This window comes from Giraffa tippelskirchi, chromosome 6, assembly GCF_054371585.1.
Source record: "Giraffa tippelskirchi isolate mGirTip1 chromosome 6, T2T-mGirTip1v1.2.pri, whole genome shotgun sequence".
NCBI classification, from domain to species: domain Eukaryota; kingdom Metazoa; phylum Chordata; class Mammalia; order Artiodactyla; family Giraffidae; genus Giraffa; species Giraffa tippelskirchi.
This window is the reverse complement of record NC_137280.1, coordinates 132856971-132880769: the sequence shown is the minus strand read 5'-3', so window position 1 is coordinate 132880769 and position 23799 is coordinate 132856971. Positions and strand designations below refer to the sequence as shown.

At 40.6% G+C, this 23799-nt stretch overlaps 1 protein-coding gene across 1 annotated transcript in view; it reads left to right on the top strand.

The window, feature by feature from the left end:
* Window positions 1–23799, top strand: part of SH3TC2 (SH3 domain and tetratricopeptide repeats 2) — a 364632-nt gene that overhangs the window by 279111 nt on the left and 61722 nt on the right. Inside the window, exon 20 of the transcript XR_014055499.1 lies at window positions 19185–19269. The gene's annotated coding sequence lies outside the window, so the exon portion shown is untranslated. The remainder of the gene's footprint in view (window positions 1–19184; window positions 19270–23799) is intronic.

Sequence of the window (23799 nt, the reverse complement as noted above, 5' to 3'; positions counted from 1 at the left end):
ATAGCTAAAAAGTCAACAGATAGAATGGAATTCTTAAAAAAAATAAATAAATTAGCCCTAAGAAAAGCAGGAAGGGAAAAACAGAAGAATAAAAGACAAATGAAACAAATAGAAAATAAATAGTAAAACAGTAAGCCTAATTCCCCATCAGCATGTTGATTCCAGAGAGGCGAAGACCATGTTCATTTTTGTTCATGATTTATCTGAATGTGTAGATGAGGGAGTGAGTGAATAACTATATGCTCTGAACAACAACTCCTCCAGTCCTGAGGTCTCCTTGATGACTTCTTGTGATAAACAGGGCATTTGTTGATGTTCTGTTCACTGGAAAGTTTTCAACAGTTTCAGTTTGTGACTTTTTGAGTAACTCCTTGAAATGTGTGGAAAGACATGGACTGAAACTTGAATTGGATAATCCTTTATGTTGAAATCACACAAATCCACTTGTCAAGAAAATCAATCCCATTCTCTACATGGGATTTCTCTACATTGGAACCTGGCTGTAGAAAGGGTGTTGCCTAAGGAGGTCCACCAGGATTTGGTGGGTTACTTTTGCTTTTGACGTGAGACGTAACTGTTGAAAAACTAATAACAAATAATTTGATTATATGACCAATTTTGATTTGGTGGGGATTCCAACTGTAGGGAAAAATAGAAAGACTCCAATCAAGTTCAAGGATTTCATAGAGTGAAAATGAGAAGCAGGGATCCTTCTAAAGACTGAGATAGTCTAAATATTTCTGAATTTTTAAATTTCTAAGTTTAAATTCAATTTTAAAAATTTCTGACATTTAAATATTGATACTTCGAGATTTTTTTTTAATACCCTAAGGGACTCTTGTTTTGAGTACAACTCCTATTTGATGAGTTTCCGCTGAGGATAGTTTTCCCATCAGAAGTGGTAGAGGAGTAGAATGAATGACCGATACATTTGCAACTATTATTGAATATTGATTGTGACCACTTAAGATTTTAATTTTTTATCGACTGAAAAAATATGACAAATGGGGGAACTCACTTTAATAGAAGCTAGGTATAGAGAGGAACAGATTGGAAATGGGGGGAGGGTCCTTATTCACCAGTTATTTATGTAATGTCTGCTTTCTCAAAGGAATTTTGGAATTCAACAGGAGACCTGAGGTCATAAAACCTCACTTTAACTCCCACTCTGTCACTTCCCTGGTGGTTCAGTGGTAAAGATTGCCTGCTAATGCAGGAGACACAGGTTTAATCCCTAGCTCAGGAAGATCCCCTGGAGAAGAAAATGGCAACTGACTCCAATATTCTTGCTTGGGAAATCCCACGGACAGAAGAGGCTGGCAGGCTACAGTTCATGGGATCACTAAGAGTCAGACACAACTGAGCAACTAAACAGCTGCCACTTACCAGCATGTTACCCTAAAACAAGCCACGTGGCTTTTCTGGGGCTGGGTTTTCTCCTCTGTAAAGTGGAAAAGTAATTTTTATAACTTAATTTTCTACAGAAAAATGACACCTTTTCTACAGACCTAAGAAGAAATGAGAAAATAGATGTGAAACAGTGTAGTGCTAGATGAGTATGAGAATAATCACAAAGAAGAAGAAAAATGTAAAGGAAAAAAATTACATTTAAAATTTATTTGCTCTTTTTACTTTTATGGAGTTTGCTGCTGCTGCTGCTGCTAAGTCCCTTCAGTCATGTCCGACTCTGTGCAACCCCATAGACGGCAGCCCACCAGGCTCTGCCGTCCCTGGCATTCTCCAGGCAAGAACGCTGAAGTGGGTTGCCATTTCCTTCTCCAATGCATGAAAGTGAAAAGTGAAAGTGAAGTCGCTCAGTGGAGTCCGACCCTTAGCAACCCGATGGACTGTAGCCTACCAGGCTCCTCTGTCCATGGGATTTTCCAGGCAAGGGTTTGAGGCAATACTAAATGGCTTATATGTTTCATTTTGATATCTTCCATAGTGCTTTTGCTAGTTAATAGTGCCATGTTAAATAGCAAACCAGTCAGTAATACAGCCAAACACATAGGGAACTAAATATTCAATAAAGATAGTATTTAAAATCAGTAGAAAAGAAGGATTATTCAGTGCACAGTTTGGGTAGACATAAAGTTCAATTCTTGCCCATATAAATTCTGTAAGCATATAAAATTTAAATTTAAAAATGAAATCCTAAAAATACTAAAAGAAAATGTTGATATATATCTTAAGCATCTTGCTTGGACTGAGGAAATTTTTTCAAAGAAAGACAACAAAACCTAGCAGCTATAAAATGTGTGATTCATTTACTCATATAAAACCCTGCTACGCAGAAAAATAAATTGCAACACATACGAAAGAAGAGATGCTATGTTTTTTCTGTTAAAGAGCTATAACAAGTTTGGAAGAAAAACAATGAAATTGGATAAATGATATGAACAAGAAATCCACAGAAAATAAATAAAATGGATTCTAAATGTATAAATATGTTCAACCTCATTCATTATTAAAGAAATGTAAATGGAAACAAATTGGAACACCATTTTCCCACTCATAAGGTTGACAGATACTGAAAAGAATGGAAGTATAGCAGAGATTCATCTTCATATGCTATGTGTGTGAGTCAGTTTGGTGCAACTTCTTTGAACAACAGTTGACAAAATCTGCCAAACTTCTACTTTCTCTTCCCTTAGACAGCAAAGATATCTGTACGTGATCATTTACTATAATATTTTTTTAGTAGCAAGAAACTGAAAAAGATACCTTGATTGTTCATTAGTAGAGAATTATTAAAAATTTATGGAACATCTGTATAGTGGAAAAGCGTGAATTCAGAAAGGAAGACTGAAGTAGAGCTTTATTATAGCTCTAGGATATATTGTTATGTGATTAGAGCAAAATCCGAAACAACAAGTATAAAAGGCAGCTGCTCAACAAATGTTCTTTAATTGGATTAATTCACTTGCTTTAATCTATGGTCTGGCTGCCTTTGAGGAAGCCATAATTTTCAAGGCTTAAATCTCTCAGAATTCCTCCTCGTTAGTTTTTAGTGTGTTCAGAAGAAACACTCGTACACACACACACACACACACACACACACACACACACACACACATTTATATAGGCTTTCCTTTAAATGATGAATAAGCATGAGGGAATATATCTGCTAATGAATTTCTACAAGTAACAATTAACAATCAATGGAGCTTCTAGAAATCAAGACTTTTCCAACTGCAAATGACATAAGCTAAAACTAAACTATCCTATGCAAAAGAGGGTATTTATAGTTCTTGCTTTATGCATAGCCATATTGAGGGGCTCAAATGATGTCATCAAAACATGACTTTTCTCCCCTTCTTTCAGCTCTCTTTTTTTTCATGGTTTGATTTCATCCTTTCCAAATATAGCAGGTGGGCATCTTTTATCTCTGGGGCTGTAGGCTGTAAACAAACTTGGGTTCCCATTGTTTTTGCTCCTTGAAACTAGAAGGTGAGGTAAACTTTCATTCTGTTCCAAAGTAGAAGATCTCAGGCATGGACTTGGATTGATCCAGTTGAAGTTGGACAGACAGGGGCGAGGTATCTGCAGACTCTGGGCTGTTGACAAAGACTACTGTGACTAGTAGGGCCACCAGAATCACATAATTCAAATCACATATTTCCTTACAATGGTTCCATTCAAGGTGGACCTATTGAGCATTTTTCAGCACTGTTGATTAGTTTATAGCCCATTCCTTATAGATATAACATGGTAAATGCTAACTCACAATTCTTCTTTTCTTGAAGGTCAAGAATAAAGAAAGTGAAATTGCTATGTGTTGAGAGATAGAGAGGAACACTATCTTTTTTTTTCTCTCTTAATAGCTTCTTCCTTATATTGGCTAAAAATAAAAACCTGGACTTTGGTCCAAATCAGGGTTTTCAACAGAGACACCTATTTGATGAGTTCATTAAGAGACGGATCATATTTGACAGGCTTGCTGTTGTGCCCCCAGCACCTAGTACACAGCTTGGAATATAGTAGTTGCTGAATGAATATTTGTTGAGGCAAAGAAGGAAGGAAGGTAAGAAAAGAATGAAGAAAGGGAAGGAGGTAGGCCTGAAGGGAATTGGTCTAGCAACATACAGGTTTAGATGCTCAAGGAAAAACTTTTGACTTTACTGTGAAACTTTTGACGTTAAGATTCATGGATAGTCTTATCAAACAACAAAACTATAAAGACTGAAATCATTTTTAAGCAGAGATTAATAATAGTTAAGATGAGAGAAATAAAAAGTGTGCCTCATATATGTATTTTATTTAGCATTTGGTTTCTCAAGAACATTGATTTCATTTTTAACGGTTGTGACATTTTAGTAAACTCTCAAAAGCATGTTATTCTCATTCTTGGTTACCTATACCATCAGGAACTCTCTCCATCTGGACAATGAAATTGAAGGCAATGCGTCACCACTTACCTTGCCCTTGGATGAAATACCCAAGAGATATCCTGAGAATATTTTGGGCAGAGCTTGCAGTGGAAACATTTGGATAACATTAGCAGATAGCACATAATTTGAAAACTATCAAGTATGGAAATATAGACAGAGTCCAATAGGTGTTATGAATAATGGGAATGGAATTGGGATTGCTATGGACTGGAACTATTGGCAATGAAAATATTAATAGGACTTGGAGTATTTGGGAAGAGTTTATAAAGAAAAATAACAATGGGGAGGCAGAGTCAAGAGCACCAGGAAAGACAGAAAGGCACAGGATGTGCTTGGGACCCAGTAAGGGAATTCCAATTGCTGGAGTACAGACCATGAGAGAGGAAAGCAAAGCAGGCATGATGGGCCAGGTTCAGAACTCGAATGTTAGGGAGAGATGTTTGATAGCCACATGGAAGCTATTGGAAGTTTTTGAGTCTAGGACTGACATGAAGAAAGTATGTAAGGAAGATTAACTGTGTTGGGTAGATTAAGAAGTAGAGAGACCAAAAGCAGGAAGGATTGCAAGGTATTCTAGGGCTATAACTACAAGAGAGTGAGCAGGTAGTTCTAAAAGAGATACTACCAGGTGATTTTTAAGCTTGAAATGCTGACCAAGGGCTGACTAAGCCCTTCAAAGGAAAAGAGAAGTCTTATGGTTCCCAGCATTGACATGTATCTTTTAGTATAATATTGTCTACATGTACACTAACTTAAATATAGGAATAAATTGTTTAGGGTTAGGGAACAGCAAAACGAAGTTATAAACTAAGTGCAAATAAAATTACAAAATAACTACAGTTTAGGTGGACAAATTTAATTAAGTGAAAAGGGAAGTTCCATTTAGCTGAAAATAATTCTCTATTTACACCTGCTCTGACAAGGTCCTTTGAAGTTTGGCTTGTCTGTACTCACTTGAGTCTCAGATCTCCCATCATAGGTTTTCTATTTACATTGTTGCAAAACTTTTGTTGTATGAAGTTCTGTGATGTCATTAGACTCTCATTTGCTGTGAACATATCACTTATTTATTAAGATTTCTCATATTTTTTTTCATTAGCCATGACAACTAACTATATCAGGCTCCTCTGTTAATGGAATCCTCCAGATAAGAATACTGGAGTGGGTAACCATTCCCTTCTCCAAGGATCTTCCTGACCCAGGGATAGAACCCGGGTCTCCTGCCTTGCAGGCAGATTTCTTACCATCTGAGCCACCAAAGAAGCATTGTATTACTTTGGAGCCAATGCCAATTTGCTTATAAACACAACAAATATAGCCATTTAAATCTTATAAGGTAATAATTCAGGTGACACAAGTATTAAAAGTGTTTGAATGGTTTTAAAAGTCAAATGAAAAATTTTAATATTATCATAGGATGCCAAAGAATGTGTGGATCTCTGAGACTCCACCGAGAAGTAGAAAACCTATAGAAAGGTCTCCTGGGCCTAAAGCCTCTTTCTAAGGAGCTGCCTTTTCTAAGCCTCTGCTGCTTAAGTGACCATGTCCTGTGCCTTATCACCCATTTGCCTTTCTCCACCCGCACCCTTTCTGGCCACTGTGGGTTGGGTCAGGAAGGGAGGGTGCACTTGAGCCAAGGATATGCAATCCACTGGCTGGTCAGTAGCCAGAAGGTTTTAGACAGCAAAAAGAGAGTTGGCTGCATTTCCTCCCTCCCACTCTCTCCCCTAAATATGGAGAGAATTTTCCAGTTGAGAACACATATAAATACAGAAAAGTGATGTCAAAACGGGAATAGAGACCTATGTTGCCCATGAGCAATGTGTAGTTATGGAGAAATGTATATCATGAGCATTTTGAATCACTCCTCAAGTTCCAACCATTAGTACATCCAGCACAAGTTAGGTTAAGCAAAAAAGGAAATGTATTGCTCCACGGCAGGAAAGTTAATCATTTCACCTGGACCAAGTTTTTCTCCTCCCAGGAGTTTTCCTTTCCTCTATGATTGCTTCATTTCCTGATATTATGTGATGGTAAGAAGAAAAGTGTATATACCTCTCCACCAAACAAGAAAAGTCTTCTTGTATCTCGTTAACTCTAACCAAGTCTATAGGTCCATCCCTGAAGAAACTAACAGGACCTAGTGTTGTGATTCACATGCCCCATCCTAAGAGTGATGAATGGTGTTGTCAGATCTTCTTAAAGTACATGGACTGAAAACAGCATGTTTTCCAGAGGGGTGCAGGTAAGTTTGAGAACAACATTACTTATCCACTACACATCCTTTTTTTGCACCCAGTTTCTATGTAAAATGGTGATAGGAATCCTTCTCTGCCCTCCACTCAAGGCAGTTGTGAAAATGAAGTGAGGGAGTGGATATAAACACATTTGTCAACTATAAAATACATACAACATGAAGTAATATTTCTTCAAAGGATTTTTATCCCCCTTGCCAACATACACTGGATCATTGAAAAAGCAAGAGAGTTCCAGAAAAACATCTATTTCTGCTTTGTTGACTATGCCAAAGCCTTTGACTGTGTGGATCACAATAAACTGGGGAAAATTCTGAAAGAGATGGGAATATCAGACCACCTGATCGGTCTCTTGAGAAATCTGTATGCAGGTCAGGAAGCAACAGTTAGAACTGGACATGGAACAACAGACTGGTTCCAAATAGGAAAAGGAGTACGTCAAGGCTGTATATTGTCACCCTGCTTATTTAACTTATATGCAGAGTACATCATGAGAAACGCTGAGCTGGAAGAAGCACACACTGGAATCAAGATTGCCGGGAGAATATCAATAACCTCAGATACGAGGATGATACCACCCTTATGGCAGAAAGTGAAGAACTAAAGAGTCTCTTGATGAAAGAAAGAGAAGAGTGAAAAAGTTGGCTTAAAGCTCAACATTCAGAAAACTAAGATCATGGCATCTGGTCCCATCACTTCATGGGAAATAGATGGGGAAACAGTGGAAACAGTGGCTAACTTTATTTTTGGGGTCTCCAAAATCACTGCAGATGGTGAATGCAGCCATGAAATTAAAAGTCGCTTACTCCTTGGAAGGAAAGTTGTTACCAACCTAGACAGCACATTAAAAAGCAGAGACATTACTTTGCCAACAAATGTCCATCTAGTCAAGGCTATGGTTTTTCCAGTAGTCATGTATGAATGTGAGAGTTGGACTATAAAGGAAGCTGAGCACCGAAGAATTGATGCTTTTGAACTGCGGTATTGGAGAAGACTCTTGAGAGTCCCTTGAACAGCAAGGAGATCCAACCAGTCCATCCTAAAGGAGATCACTCCTGAGTGTTCATTGGAAGGACTGATGTTGAAACTGAAACTCCAATACTTTGGCCACCTGGTATGAAGAGCTGACTCATTTAAAAAGACCCTGATGCTGGGAAAGATTGAAGGCAGGAGGAGAAGGGGACAACAGAGGATGAGATGGTTGGATGGCATCACCGACTCAATGGACATGAGTTTGGGTAAACTCCGGGAGTTGGTGATGGACAGGGAGTCCTGGCATGCCATGGTCCATGGGGTTGCAAAGAGTCGGACACGACTGAGCGACTGAACTGAACTTGAACTTGTCAAGTACACAAGAACATAATCAAGCTTCCTGGGTACTCCCCACCCTACTGACAGCAGATTCAATTTTTCTGGGACCAGTTCCTCTAGCAGAATTCAGGGGTATTCCCCTTATTTTATTTTGGGCAGCACTTGTGTGTCATAATATGCAAATATTGTTATTTTAATGGCAGCTGCTAGAGGTTTATAGGACTTCCCTCGTGGCTCAGGTGGTAAAGAATCTGCCTGCAATGCGGGAGGCCTGGGTTCAATCCCCTGGTCAGAAAGATCCCTTGCAGGAGGTCTTGGCAACCCACTCCAGTATTCTTGCCTGGAGAATCCCCGTGGACAGAGGAGCCTGGCGGGCTACAGTCCATGGGGTCACAGAGAGTTGGATATGACTGAGCGACTAAGCACAGCGCAGCACAGAGTTTTACAGAGTCATTAATTTAATAGTCTGAAGGTTTCCTCATTATCCAAAGTCTTCCACTTCACAGCTTAGAAGGCATGTACTACTTCATTTTTACTGGAGTCTGGGCTGGCAGACAATGGTCGTAGCTCCAAAGAGGAAGGGCACTCTAAGAAAAATGACAGCTTCTGCGTATTAAAGACTTCCTTGATTTTGAAATGTACGTGATTCAGAGAGCCAAAGCATACTACATTCTTTGCATGTATTCTTTGGGACAGTGCACAGTTTGATGCAAGAGTTGTTAGGGTAGTTTGGTGTTTAGATAAGCAACCCCTCCCGAGGGATGGCCACTGATGAGAGGGGCAACAGATTTGGAGCCCAGAAGATACTCTCATGTGGCAACAATGAGAGCTAATCAACAGGACCTACTTGCTGGGTTTCTTTGATTTGAACACTGAGCCCAGATATGCCTGAAAGAAGCTGTAAAATAAGGCATAGATGGAATAATTCTGATAGGACTTTGCCTTCTAAATTGGAAAAATGTAGGTGAACTTCTTGAATTCACATCACTGTGTTGAATACAAATCCCATCATCAGTTCCAAGAAAATTCAATATGTACTTTTGGCTGCATTTTCTGTATAACCTGTCAACATAAGGGCTATAGAATTTGTTACTAGGTAACATTGGAGGAAGATGGCTTGGAAATACAGCAATTACTCTACAGTCTTCAGGCCACTCTGGCACAGAGTGCCTTTGTGTGAATAACAAAATGGCGTCTGCTCCAAATGGACCAAGAACAGGAAAGCTCTTTCTCCTCTGTGCTAATAAACACAGTGCTGTCCCAAGGCCCATGGCTGGCCCTGGCTGGCCCTTGGCCGGCGTCCTGTGAGCAGGCACAGGTTATACACTCCCAGGGAGAACACCTGGCAAAGTATGAATCCTAGTTTGTTAGAATTAGAGGGAATAGGAGGGGCAAAATTCATATTTGTTGTTTTAGTTAGCATTTTGGGGGTGCTTCCTTGGAGCAGAGGTTCTTAAGGAAGGCTCTTGATAAAAATTAACTGGAGATATATTTTTAAATTTGGATGTGTAGTTCTCAACCCAAGAAATTCCTATTTAGGAAGTCTGGGTTAAGGACTAGACATGTACTTTTTTTTTTTTTTTTTTTTAATTGAAAAAGTTTTTTTGGCTGCGTTGGGTCTTCATTTCTGCGTGCAGACTTTCTCTAGTTGTGCCAAGCGGGGGCTACTCTCTAGTTAATTTGCACGGGCTTCTCAATTGTGATGGCCACTCTTGTTGTAGAGCACGGGCCTCAGTAGTTGTGGCCTACCAGCTTAGTTGCCCCACAGCATGTGGGATCGTCCCAGACCAGGGATAGAACCCATGTTCCCTGCATTGGCAGGTGGATTCTTAACCACTGGACCACCAGGGAAGCCCTAGACATATGCATCTTGAGAATACTTCCTGGAATATTCTGATGCTCAGTCCTGACACTATCAGTTATTTCCCTTTGGAATCACTGGAGGCTCTCTTTCTTCTCCTCATTCAGTTCAGGGGCTCCTTGATATGTGGCCAGAAATAGCCCTATGTGAAACCCCTACTCCCTGCGTACAGCTTTCTATGAAGTCATTCCTGCCTCCTCTGAATTCCTTCAGTGCTTTGTCTTGCTCACAAAACACTTATCACCATGTTCTGTATTGGAGTTATTTATGAACATGTCTTATCTCCTAACACACAAACCCTGAAAAGGCTGAGACTCTGTGACACCCAGAGGTCACCCACTGGGGCGCTTGGGTTGCATGCCATCTATAATATGTTTTCCTTGGCCCTTAGAGTATTTAAAACTTTTTAAAATTACTTGCCAGCTTTTAAAATTATGGAGGTTTCCCTCCAGCCCCTGAATTTCCCCCTAAATATGATGACCATTGTGCAACAATTTTTCTGTTGCAATATCTGAAGTTCTGTCAACATAGGCTCCACATTCTTGCATTGCTACTATTGACTGGAGCTGAGTACGTATCCCCTTTCAAATGGAATCACCCCCTTCAGTTCGCTACAGTCCCCACCACTCCCTGTCATCTTACATTAGACTGCTTCTTTCATTACCTTTCTCACCTGGCACCAGTTAAGTATTTGAATTTGTAACCCCATTAAAGGCTTCCCTGGTGGCTCATTGGTAAAGAACCTACCTGTTAATGCAGGAGACGCAGGTTCAATCCCTAGGTTGGGAAGATCTCCTGGAGAAGGAAACGGCATTCCATTCCAGAATTCTTGCCTGGGAAATCCCATGGACAGAAGCAGCCTGGCAGTCTACCATCCATGGAGTCTCAAAAGAGTCGGACACGACTTAGCAACTAAACAACAACAGCAACTCTATTAAGCAATTTTGATTCTTGACAGTATCTGACTTTTCTAGATGCTTCATAAATATTTGTCCAATGGCAAAATGAAAGTATAAACTGCTCCAGGGGGATGGGTGCTTAAGTGGGATTCCTTCTCTGGGCTGCAGATATGAGTTCATAAGAAGAACAAAATAGTGTATTCTATTAGATTTTGTATTGTGGCTTTCCCCAGTCAAGAATTAGGAGCTGGTTCCTCATTTTCAGGAGCTTTATCTAAATCTCTTTACTTATCAACTGCCAAGCAGCTAAGCAGTCCTCCTGAAGCTAGAGGAAATTGATACTAAGCATGTGAATTTGAGTGAGCAGGTTGTTCTCACTAGGTCTCTCCCTGGATTTTTGTGTGGTAGCCTGCTATTTATCAGGGTTTTAAAAATTGGCTTCATATAACTCTCCACTGGGAATCCCTTTGGGCTGAGCAGTTCTCGTCCAGGAATATCCTTTTTTATGGCTGCCAGGATCATTATCATGGTTTTTGGGTGATATAAATAAAATAGTGCTTTCAGCAACAGTTTCGGAAGTGCAATCTCATCTCTTTAGCTCTATAATTAAAATTCCTCAATGTCCTCCCTTCCCACGTCTTATGTAGAATGTGAACAACTTGACAAAATATTAGGAGACATGAGAACTTTACAGTTTTATTGGTCTTGTGCTCATTTTTACCTATTCTTAATGGCAAATGATACTGTTTTTCTTTGTATAATATTGATAATATTGTTAAGCTTTCCTTTAAAATATTTTACATAAAAGTTAAGTTTGTTGAAAGAAAAATAAGGAAATAATAGTTCTGATGGAATGAGGCTGTCACAGAAATGATAAGTTTGCTATGGCTTTGACACTTGTTTGGGAAAGATTAAATTTTAAGATAAAGTCTGAAGTCTTCCACAACAGGACGCTGCCCATCTCTTTGGCCTCAGCTCCCACTAATATCTTTCTCCTTTTTCTACTGCACATTCTAATGTAACAGGAACTTTTTACTGTTCCTCAAATATATTGGGAGGTTTCCCCACCTTTCAGAAATGGTTCCAAGATGGCTAAAGGTTTTCTTCCTGGAGAACACAGGGTATTCTCTCTGCTAAAAGCATCCACTGGACCCCCACTCCAGCCTCACCATCTTGTTCCTATGACTGATGCTTTTCAGCCTTCATTTGCAGCTGCAGTGCAGCCCCCTCCAGACTCCTTCCTGGACCACCCTATATAATACAGGCCTTGCTTCCTATTTTCTTCACAGCATCCTACTTCTTTCCTTCCTAGTTCTTTACAGAAACTATTTAAAAAAACTTATTTCCTCTCCTGACTATTAAAAGTCTCTCCCACTGCATTGTGAGTTCCTTGAGGACAGGGCCCTCAAATCCTATTCACTGCTACATCCCTAACAGCCAGCAGAGTGCCAGGCAAACATAGTTTCTCAGTAGATATTTGATGAATGTGCGAATGTTCTTCCTGCCTTTGTACCTTGGTGAATTCCTCCTCATCATTCAAGGTCCATCTAACTCATGAACTACTCACCTGAGGACTTCTGCACCCTTCTTTACCAAGACAGAATAGTTTCTCTCTTCTCTGGATTCACAAAGCATCATCTCCACATGACCATTATAGTATCAAACACATTGTATTGTAACTGAGTTAAAGGTCTGTTTACCCAAAAATACTGTGAACTTCTTGAATACACAGTACCTCTATCCTGGCCCCACCATCTAGTACTCATCCTCTGTTTCTAACTGTGGTGCTACTAACACCAAGGGAAACCATCTCCTTCTAATGACTTTGTGTCTAGAACTGACTGGGGTGGGAAGTGAGGAGGGAGAACAAAGACAATGAGAAAACATTCTTGGTGTTTGTGGGATGTTCAAGCTAAGTATGCATAGCTTGTAGACATGCCCATAAAACCATCTTAATAAAAGATGCTATTTCTTTAGAGAATTGTTTTGTTTAAAGTAAATCCTCCTACTCAGAAATCTCCAACATGATGCTTCCATCTGCAGAAAAAAAAATGAAACTTTACTATCTAGTAGTAGAAATCATGAACTACAGACATACATTCATCACTCATTTATCCTTTCTCCCACTCAGCAGCTATTTACTGACCACTTATTATGTGCCAATAATTGATGCAGACAAGTCTCTATCCTTATTTAGTTGCTCATGTAGTGATCACTTTCTTTGGGTCGTGAGTCATGTTTTTTGGCGCTTTGGTGTCAACCTGTTTAGATAAATAGAAAGGGAGGCCAGGTTTGTTGGTACAAAGGTCAAACGTTGGCATCTCAGAGCTCACACAAGTTGATTTTTGAAAATATAAACAAGTTAGAGAGGCTTACGTCCACAGAGAGAGAGACTACATGTACTTCTGGCTTCTCTGGCAAACAGTGCCTTGCATTCTTGCATTTCAACAATTGGCTGGAACTGAGAAGCAGCTTGTCCTTCTGGCTGGGGTGACTCCATCAGCCCCACACTGGCTCTCTTGTTCACTTTCTCAGCTGTGTGTGATCTCTTTTTGGACATATCCAGATGCTTGGTAGATTTGTATTCTCTTTTATTCTTACAGAAGGACATCTCCAAATGTCTACAGTACTTCCAAGAAGGCCCCTCTTTCCAGCAAAGGCAATTATAACTGCACAATTATCTAGGAGATAATATACTTCTTAATTACCCCTAGATTAAGGACCATTTATTTTTCTGGGTTTCTGTCCTTAGAAAAAACCTCTTTGCTCAGATCCTGCTCCCCACCCCACCACCATACTTGGTTATTTCCCTTTCCTACCTTGCTTGGTGAGGTAGAAGATTCTTATGGAGATGTTGAATTTTTCTCCTACTTCTTGGTTCAACAGAGACTTAATGGACATTTCCTAAGGGCCATGGCCTCTGATTCATGTGGGAGATGCAGCCGAGGATGCAATGCATGCCCTTATTGGAGTGGCTGTGTGGCCTTCATAAAAAGGTCTATGATGCCATGGGAATTTATAAAAGGAACTCTGGACCTAATGTAAGGGTGGAAATGGGATTGGAGAGTGTCCCTGGAGAAAGTAACATCGAACCTCAACCCTTAGGGTCAACAGGAAGTAGACAAGGGAAAAGAAAACCTGCACAGATGCCCAGATTCAAGAAAACTGTTGGATGTGGAGAGAGAAATTTAGTAGTGCCTGTGAGGTCTGTGGCGGAGAAGGAAATGGCAACCCACTCCAGTACTCTTGCCTGGAAACTCCCATGGACAGAGCCTGGTAGGCTGCAGTCCATGGGGTCGCTAAGGGTCGGACATGACTGAGCAACTTCACTTTCACTTTTCACTTTCATGCATTGAAGAAGGAAATGGCAACCCACTCCAGTGTTCTTGCCTGGAGAATCCCAGGGATGGAGGAGCCTGGTGGGCTACCGTCTATGGGGTCGCACCGAGTTGGGCACGATTGAAGCCACTTAGCAGCAGCAGCAGCAGCAGTGAGGTCTGTGGAGAAGCACAGACTTCATTCTGTCGGTGATAGGGAGCAATAAGAGCCCACAGTCAGGGGCTGTATGTAAATGTTCACATCTGTGCTTTCAGAGGATCCCTCCACCCAGAAATCCATTTTAAGAGATTTGGCTGAGAGCTAGGACTGCTGGTTCTCTTGGACCCCTCCTGTTCAGTTTTGTACAGGACAGTTTGGTGGTGAAGGACTCAGGGAGAAGCACCTTTGGCACCCGAAGGCACAGCACTAGTGGCTACCGTCCCATCCCTGGAGCAGCTCTTGTTTTGCCTTTTAAATTCTTGTTTTTCAGTCTCCGCTTTCCTGGGAGTTCTCTGTTTTCTCCGTAATTCCTTGCCACTTTCCATGTAATTCAGGCATCTTCCTAGAGCTGCTGTGGGTTTGTGGTTGCCTGGAGAACCACAGCAATAAGGTCCTGAACTCCCCACCCACCCCAGGGAGCCCTTATATCAAAAAGTTAGCTTCAAAGCCTAGTTGGAAGTAGTCGATATGAAGCAAAAAGTCAACAAATATTCCCCTGGAGTCTTGGCACTGGAAGGTCTTTTTCTTTTTCCTTTTGCTCAATTCCCTGCAGGTTAGCAGCCTGAACTTCTGCCTACTCAGCAGATCCCCATGGCAGCTCCCAACTGGGCTGTAGTAGTGCCTGTGGAGGTGGAACGTGATCCAACTCCCTACCTCATCCAGGAGCCCCTCCTTTCCTTTACTGACAGTGGGCTGGTCTTCTTACAAAATGAAAGGCGCCCAACACACCCACATTCTGATTTGCATTGCTGCTGGCTGTGTCATTTCAGGAAATTTATTCCACCACCTTGGGTTCAAGTTTCCTTGTCTGTAAAATGAGAATGGTAGTCCCTGTTCTGCCTACTTCAGGTAGTTATTTTGAAGAGGAGAAAATGACTACAGATCATTCAGTCACTTACAAAACATTTATTGATTACTCAGCCATGTGCCGGCTGATGGGGGATGGAAGCTCTTGTTAAACTGCAACATGCTACACAAATACGACATTCTCAGATGCGAGAGTTCACTACCGACTGGGTTGGATTGGGTGTGTTTGTTCTGCTTCCCTCATCTGTCTTGCTTCCAGGTAGAAGCAACCTCTAGCTACCCAAGTACAGCCCACCCATAAGCATTCATGGCAAAGCTTTAGCAAGAAACAATAAACAGAAGATATCAGCTAGCAATTGAAAGATCTTCGGTGACAAAGCTGGTGTGTGTTTGGAAGCTTGATTAAGTCCTGTACCAGAGGCTGTAAGAGGATGGTCAGCCATATTTTGCCTATAGCTCCAGCATTGACAAACAGGGCCCAATCAATGGACAAAGGAGTTAGTTCTTTATTCTAAAAAGAGTTTTCAACAGTTGGGGCCAACCAGGACAGCCCTCTCCCCACAGATCCTCAGGGCTTCCTAAAAGTCAAAGCTAGCCTTGCTACCATCCTCTGCTCTCCCCTCCAGGTGACGTAATAGAAGTCTAGAAGAGGAGGACAGAAAAGGAGGATTCTTACAGGGTCATCTTCGTTGGGAGTGAAGTGCTCATGAGAAGGTGTGTAAGGATTAGGGTCCCAGGGAGAAACAGACAGGATCTCACATTATGACAATCTAGGGAAGGTTTATCTATGAAAGGAACCAGAAAGGCTCATGTGGTCCAGGAGGGGTGGGAGTAACAGAGCTCTCACCACTTCTAGGCACAAAGAAATGAGGGGAAGGAACTGAAACCAGAACCCAAAAGGAGAAGACCCTCTTCAGACCAATTAGAGATCTTTTTCAGTGGTTGGTCAGGATATTGATGGCCCCCAGGAGAGCTAAAGAGAAAGGTGAAAATATGAGAGCTGTTTGGAAGACAGACTTCAGGAGGCTTGCAGATGGAATGGATTGTGAAGGAAGGAGGAGAGGGAGGAAAGGGAAATTTACAGGTTTCAGGTTTGGCACTGTTAATTCTGATTGGGAACAGGGTCGGGGTTGGAACATGGAGGATGGATATTTGGTTAGGGACCTGTAGGTTGAGATGACTGTAGAACATCTAGATAGAGGTATCCAGTATTTAGTTGGATATGGCATCTGAGATTCAGAAGAGACCTCATCTAGAAACACAAAATTATACTATGTGTGAACAATTATAATTACATCTATTAGAGGCTTCTGTGCAACATGTTCATGAGAACATGAAATTTGATGCTTACTAGGTGAGGAAATCAGTTCTTAGCATTTTGAAAAGTTGTTTTTGCTACCACCCTGGAATTATGGCCACACCTGAAAAGGTAATACCATTATGCTGGCCCATGTTAATTATTATCCATAAAATGGCTATTTTACAGTAGAAGGAATTATTCCCAGAGAAGTGAAATATAGTAGTTAGAGTTATTATTCTTGCAAGTGAGCAAAATCTCAGTTTAAAGCAGCTTAAATAGGCAGATTTATTGGCTCAGATACAGGGGTGCTTTTTGACTGCAGGCACAGTTTAATCTCAGTTGTAAAGAATCTGTCTGCAAGGCAGGAGATCCTGGTTTGATTCCTGAGTCAGGAAGATCCGCTGGAGAAGGGATAGGTTACCTTGTCCAGTATTCTTGGCTTCCCTTGTGGCTCAGCTGGTAAAGAATTCACCTGCAATGTTGGAGACCTGGGTTCAATCCCTGGGTTGGGAAGATCCTCTGGAGAAGGGAAAGGCCACCCACTCAAATATTCTGGCCTGGAGAATTCCATGGAGTATATAGTTCATGAGGTTGCAAAGAGTCGGACATGACTGAGAAAACTTCACTTTCACTTCACAGTTTGATCTAGAGGCTCAGAAAATGTCACCGAGGCCCAGTGTCTGTACTTTTCTATTTGTTCTGATTTTCATCATGCATTTGTTGGCTTCATTCAGGCTGGCTCAGATTCATGATAGCAAGATGGCAATGGAGTCTCCAAGCCTCACAAGCTCATGCCTTTAAATCCAGTGAACAGATACCAAACCTATCTCTCCCAGAAGCCCTTTTACAGGTCTCAGATTGTCTCATTGGCTCTAACCAGATCCTGTTCTTAGCCCTGCTCTGTCACTGTGGCCAGAGGAGTAGGATATGCCAATTGGATTGAGGCCTTAAGAGCTTACTTGAGAGCTGGGAGAAGTGTCAGTCCCCCATAAACATTAGGATTTCATAACAGGATTGTGTCCACAAGTGAAGAACAGGGTGCTATCACCTGAGAAAAGATGCTGGAGAGAGGACAAAAAAATAACCACAGGAAGAAGGGACCTGTTTGAGGTCACTCACGTTGTCAGCATCATAGCTGGGACTCAGGTTTTCACCCTATATTACTTTCTTCAAACCCTCTTGCCTCCTGAAAACTTTGTTTCCATCAGTGTTCCTAGAGACGTAGGGTGATCAGAAGCCAGGAATGGGTTAATAAGAAAAATGTGTGTATGTGTGCTCAGTCGCTCAGTGGTGTCCAGTGCTTTTGCAACCCCATGGATTATAGCCCGCTAGGCTCCTCTGTCCATGGCATTTTCCAAGCAAGAATACTGGAGTGGGTTGCCGTTTCCTTCTCCAGCAGATCTTTCTGACCCAGGGATCGAACCCATGTCTCTTGTGCCTCCTACATTGGCAGGCAGATTCTTTACCATTGAGCCCCCTGGGAAGCCCCAATAAGAAAAATAGCGGTACTGAAAAACATTAGAGAAGTCACAAGTCTTTCAGGATTTTCCTCTGGCCCAGGGTAACAAATCGGTCAAAGTTGTCTTGAGAGTAATGAGAGGGAAGACACTGCTGCAGGTGGCAGGCAGGAAAGCAGGCTGGAGAGAAAAGCTACTGCTAACCACTGCCCTAGCCTACAATCCTTCGGCCTGGAAGAAGTCAGACCATAAGCAGCCAGCAAACTTTCAAGACCTGTAAAGAGCTGTTTAGGACCAGTTCACAGCGGTTTCTAAAAGCGTCTCCAGTTCATTATTCACTGTCAAGTTATTCCATGTGACTTTGTCACTCTTTTCTCTCTGCCTTCTCCAGTCTCATAAAGTTTTGCTGGTTCTGGTTATTTTTAGCTCAGTATGGCCCTTGGGGATCATCAGATCCAGCTCTCTTATTTTGCAAAAGAGAGAAATGAGACTCAGTGTTTCTGAGTTATTAAGGTCACACACTTCCTATCAGAGTTGGTCACCCTACTGGGGTCTCCAGGCTTCCAGCCCATGGATTCCATGGCACCTGGTTGCTTCCTCTTTGTGGTCTTAGCAAGGTACCCAACTGGGCTTTGCCTTGTTAAAGGGCCAAATGTGGTCCCAGAACCGACAGACCCAGGTCATTTTTATCTTAGAAGTAGAATGGGTTCCTAAAGATTTGCACATTGATTTTTGAGAACTCAGGCACAGTCCCCCTAAAAAAGGGATTTTGTTTTATAGGTTCTCAGTCTCACAAAATTGGGCTTCCTAGGTGTCACTAGTGATAAATAACCCACCTGCCAATGCAGGATACGTAAGAGGTGCGGGTTCAATCCCTGGGTTGGGAAGATCCCCTGGAGGAGGGCATGGCAACTCACTCCAGTATTCTTGCCTGGAGAATCCATGGACAGAGGAGCCTGGTGGGCTACAGCCCTGAAGCGACTTAGCACGCACCAACACAGTCTCACAAAGTCCACTTGACCTGAGGCACCATAGACCAATAGTGAAAATTAGTTAATTCCTATTTCTACTCTTAATAACTGGATATTAAACTTCACTTTGGGATTTCTTTTTAGGAAGGCTTTAGGGACCTCCACAGGGTGCTGATTCTTTGTCAGTTTTTTTTTGGTTAGTCTGGGACCCACTTAATTTCTTTGCTCTTGATTGATGGCTTTCCTTCTTTTTCAGGGCTGGCTCCAAGGGTTTGCAATCCATGTAGTTAGTTGCACAGGGACCCACACTCAGCAGGTCTTGTGTTTAGTTTAATGCTCTGTTGTGGCTCTCTTGAAATTCTTAATAATTTTATCTTTGAACTTGTGTTTTGTAGGTAAAGTCCAATGGGACAATGGAGTGAGCAAGTGAACACAGGATTCAGCTGCACCCATGATGCATGGAAGTTCAGCAAGACTCACGTGAGTACCAGGCAAGTGTGCTATATGTACCACTGAGAGGCCATGCCTTTGTTCAAATCAGAACTTGCTTTGAAAACAGAAGGAAGACAGTGGCATTCTAAAAACCACAAGTGGCCAAGGATCTCCATAATATCCTTTCTTATTTATGTTACTTCTGTGTATTATACAACACTTAGGCTGAAAATTAGGACATAGGAAGAAAGGATGTTTCCTTCCCATAGTTTGTTTCTTCTTAGTCCTTCCTTCTTGGGTAGGGTGAGGATAGGCAGTGTTGATAGAATATACAGGTAAAAAGAAGTGAAATAAAAGTTGATTAGTGTTTCTGCAGCATTTCCATTGTTCAGGTAAGAAGGAAATATATATACATGTGTGAACCACAAAAATACATGTTTCAGCATGTGAATTTGAGGGGACACAATTCAGCCCATTACAAAGGCTTTTACACTATTCCTTTTTATAATAACCTTGAGGGAGCAGTCAGTACACATATTAGCTTACTAATTGCCAAGCCCTGGTAAGCTGCTAAAGATACAAGAGAAGAAGACAGGCAGATTCTTTCTCTCATGTAAATGAGGCTCCAGTGGGAGATGGGCAAAAACAATTAAGCAAGTAAAACAATTGCAGATAGTGATAAGTACAAGTAAGACCATACATACAGTTCATTGATAGAAAATAAAGTGGGTGAGATTTTTGATAGAGTCATCAGGGAGGGCTTCTCTGAGGAGGTGACAGCTAACCAGGTTTAAACACTGAGAAGAATTCTTTAATGCAAATGAGCTCAGGAGAGGAAAGAGTTCAGCAGGGGAAACAGCGAGTATAAAGGTTCATAGGTGGGAAAGAGCTTAATATGTTCTAGGTATTGACAAAATGCCAGTGTGTTGGAGCATAGGATATATGTGGTGGTGCAATGACATGGCAGGGGTGGGATAAGCCTCAGTTTGGGAGTGTAAGATTGATTCTGAGTGCAGCAGGAAGTCACAGCAGGGTTGCTGCCAGGACAGTGGCCTGGTCTGCTCTGCAGTGTGGAGGATGGCTTTGTGGTGGGCAGGAGTGGGAGGTAGAGAAACTGAGCCCCAGAGGTGTTCAGTGACTGCCATTCACACCACTTCTAAGAGGCAGGGCGGGGCAGGTACACATTCTCCTTTGAACTGGGGTAGCTTCTGGGAAGTGTTTTACAGTCCCATAAACGTGGAGAAGAGTGCCCTCTGCTGTTCCAAGTACTCTTTAATTCTCATTTGATTTGAAGGCAGATCTTCTAGGAACTGAAGAAAGGAATCTCCCTACTGTTGATTATGAAATTCTCCAATCACATTTCCAAAATAGACATATCAACATTTTTAAGTGAAGAGAAAGAGGGGGTGAAGAAGCTACCATCCAGTAAATTCAACCTTCTAAGTAAAGCAGAGTTGGAAATGGAATGAGGTGGCCTTTTTATTTCTTAGGAGTAATTAGTCACTTTACTGTTTGGTTTTTAATTGCACATGCTCATTACAAAAGAATTCAGGCAATACACAAACATAAAAAAGCAGAAAATTACTCCAGATCTTATCAGTTAGAAGTAACAAGAATTAACATTCAGCGAACATTATTTTAGACATGTGCATGTATTCAGATACACAGGTTGGATAAAAACGTGCTCAATAAAGATCCCTCCACAGTTAAAACTGTTACTATAGCAGTTTGAAAGACACAGTCATTTTTAAAGTTACATATTTTGATTGTAGTTGTATGAATATATTTATATAATTTATTTATATATTGATATTATGTGTGTTATAAAACAAGTCAGCAAACATTTGTTTTCTTTGCAAAGGGTTACATCCTTTTTGGGGCCTCCCTCATGAGTCATTGGTAAAGAATCTGCCTGCCAATGTAGGGAATGGGCTCAGTCTCTACTCTGGAAGGATCTCCTGGAGAAAGAAATGGCAACCCACTCCAGTATTCTTGCCTGGGAATTTCCATGGACAGAGGAGCCTAGTGAGATAAGGGTCGCAAAAGAAGCAGACATGACTTGGAGGCTAAATAACAACAGCACAACCATTCTGCTCTGCCATTATAACAAGAAAGCAGTCAGACAATACTTAATGACTGAATGTGACAGTGTTCCAACAAATCTTTACCTATTAGCAGGTGGTGGGCTGGGTTTGGCCTGAGGCTGTAGTTGGCTAAACTTCTACTACTAAAGAGAAGTACTATGCTTACTTTTCCTTCTACCTCACTTTTCCAGATTTTACTTACAATAGTTTCACCTTGTTAAGGCTTATTTTCTTTTATGCTTCCTTCATGTCAACACATGATTAGCTTTAGCTCTGAAATTTAGTAAACTTGATGTTTATCTTAGTCCATTTGGACTGTTACAATACTCACAGCTGGCTGGCTTATAGACAAGTATTTATGTGTAACAATTCTGGAGGCTATGAAATCCAAGGTGCTGGCCTTATTTGGTGCCTAATGAGTGCCCACTTCCTACATGGCCATCTTTTCGCTGTATTTACACATAGTGGAAGGGGCAAAGCATCACTCTGGGGTCTCTTTTTTAAGGGCATGAAAACCATTTATGAGACCACCACCCTCATGACCTAATCTCCTCCCAAAGGCCCTATCTTCTAATACTGTCACCTTGGGCATTAGAATTTCAACATATGAATTTTGGGTGGGCACAAGCATTAGGCTATAGCACCATTTCACAATAGTTTTCTTTTTCAAAATTTTTTTCACTCATGAGTTCTTTATTATTGTTCAACTGGGATTACAGTTGATTATTGAACAATATGGAGGTAAAGGGTGCTGAATCCTGTGCAGTTGAAAATCTTTGTATAACTTTTGACTCTACTTAACTTAACTTTTGACTCTAACTTAACAACTAACAGCCTACTGATGACCAGAAGTCTTACAGGTAGCATCAATAGTTGATTAACATATTCTTACAATAAAGCAAACTAGAGAAAAGAAAATGCCATTAAAAAAGTCATAAGGAGAGAAAATATATTTACCATACTGTATATTTTATCAGTATTGTATTTACCATAGGTTTACATCATCTATTTACAAGATGAATAGTCTGTCTGTCAGCACCTACATTAATATTGTCTTATATGATACAAAACACTGTAGGTGTTATACATATTACTAAGACTAAACATCAAAAATGGGAGGGAGTTTCAAGAGGCAGGGGACATATGTTTACCTATGGCTGATTCATGCTGATGGTTGACAGTAAACAACAAAATTCTGTAAAGCAATTATTCTTCAATTAAAAAATAAATAAATTTTTAAAACAATGAAAAGATAACACAAAAAAGAAATGCATTTTTATTTACAAGTATAACAATCCATGCATTGATAACAGAGAAGTATCAATTTAAATGCTTTATAGTAGCCTAGCTTATACACTAATGTATAATGTTATAAAATTTTTATGACGTAAAGCATTCCAGTCATATTCATAATGCAGTATTGGAAACATTATAAACAGGTTTTAAAAAACCACTTACCTGGGATGGTAGGTTGATGTGCAGTTTCTCCAGTTATGGGGGGGGGCAAACTGTACAGTAATATAATTCTTTGAAAGCAAATTTATAAAACAGTAAGAAAACTTTGTCTTCCTGAATGTCTGATGGATTTTTTTCCTTACCTTTAACATTTAATTATGTAACCAGAAGAGATGTCAATTTTGATTAGTATCAAATTTTCTTGACCTAAGGTGTTCCCTTCCTATCTGTGAATACAGTTCTTCGTTTCAGGAAATTCTAGGTTATATCTTTGAATTCATCTTTGTTTATCTTTATACTCTAAGGATGCAAATTGTCTTGTTGGATGATTTTTTTCTCTATATCCTTTTCACCTTTCCTTTAATCACATTTTTTCAACTCTGCGCTTTCTGTGATTACACCTCGAAATGGCAACCCACTCCAATATTCTTGCCTGGAGAATCCTAGGGACGGCGGAGCCTGGTGGGCTGCCGTCTATGGGGTCGCACAGAGTCGGACACAACTGAAGCGACTTAGCAGCCTCTCTATGACATTTTCAGTTCCACTTTTCTTTTTTGCCACTTATAACTTATTAAATCTATAACAAAGGTGTTTCATTTCTCTGTTTTTTCTTAGCTCTATAGTCTCTTTTTTCATCTTAGTAAATTATTTTATGATTTTTCTTTGAGGTCTTATCTTATTGAATTCATAGTTTAATGAATTATCTGTAATGAAGCACTGAAAGGGAATCTCTCTTTTGGGTTTTATTTTCTTCCTGAGCATTTTTGTTTATTTTATCTCTGTCTTGCCTGATATATTACTCATTTTCCTTGTGGTAGGCTTGTGTAATTTATATACTAATTCTTTTCATTTTGTTCATGTTTAGCAATAAGTAACTTTGCTTACAGCTTTTCTCTCATGGTGTAGACGAATTCTCCTAAACACCTTTTCCACTTTACCTGGGACCAACTTGCCTACCTTCCTTCACAGGATGGTTTAAGAGCTGATTGCAGCTTTTCCTTTACTTTTCAATTAGACAATGTTATTTTGAATTCCCAGT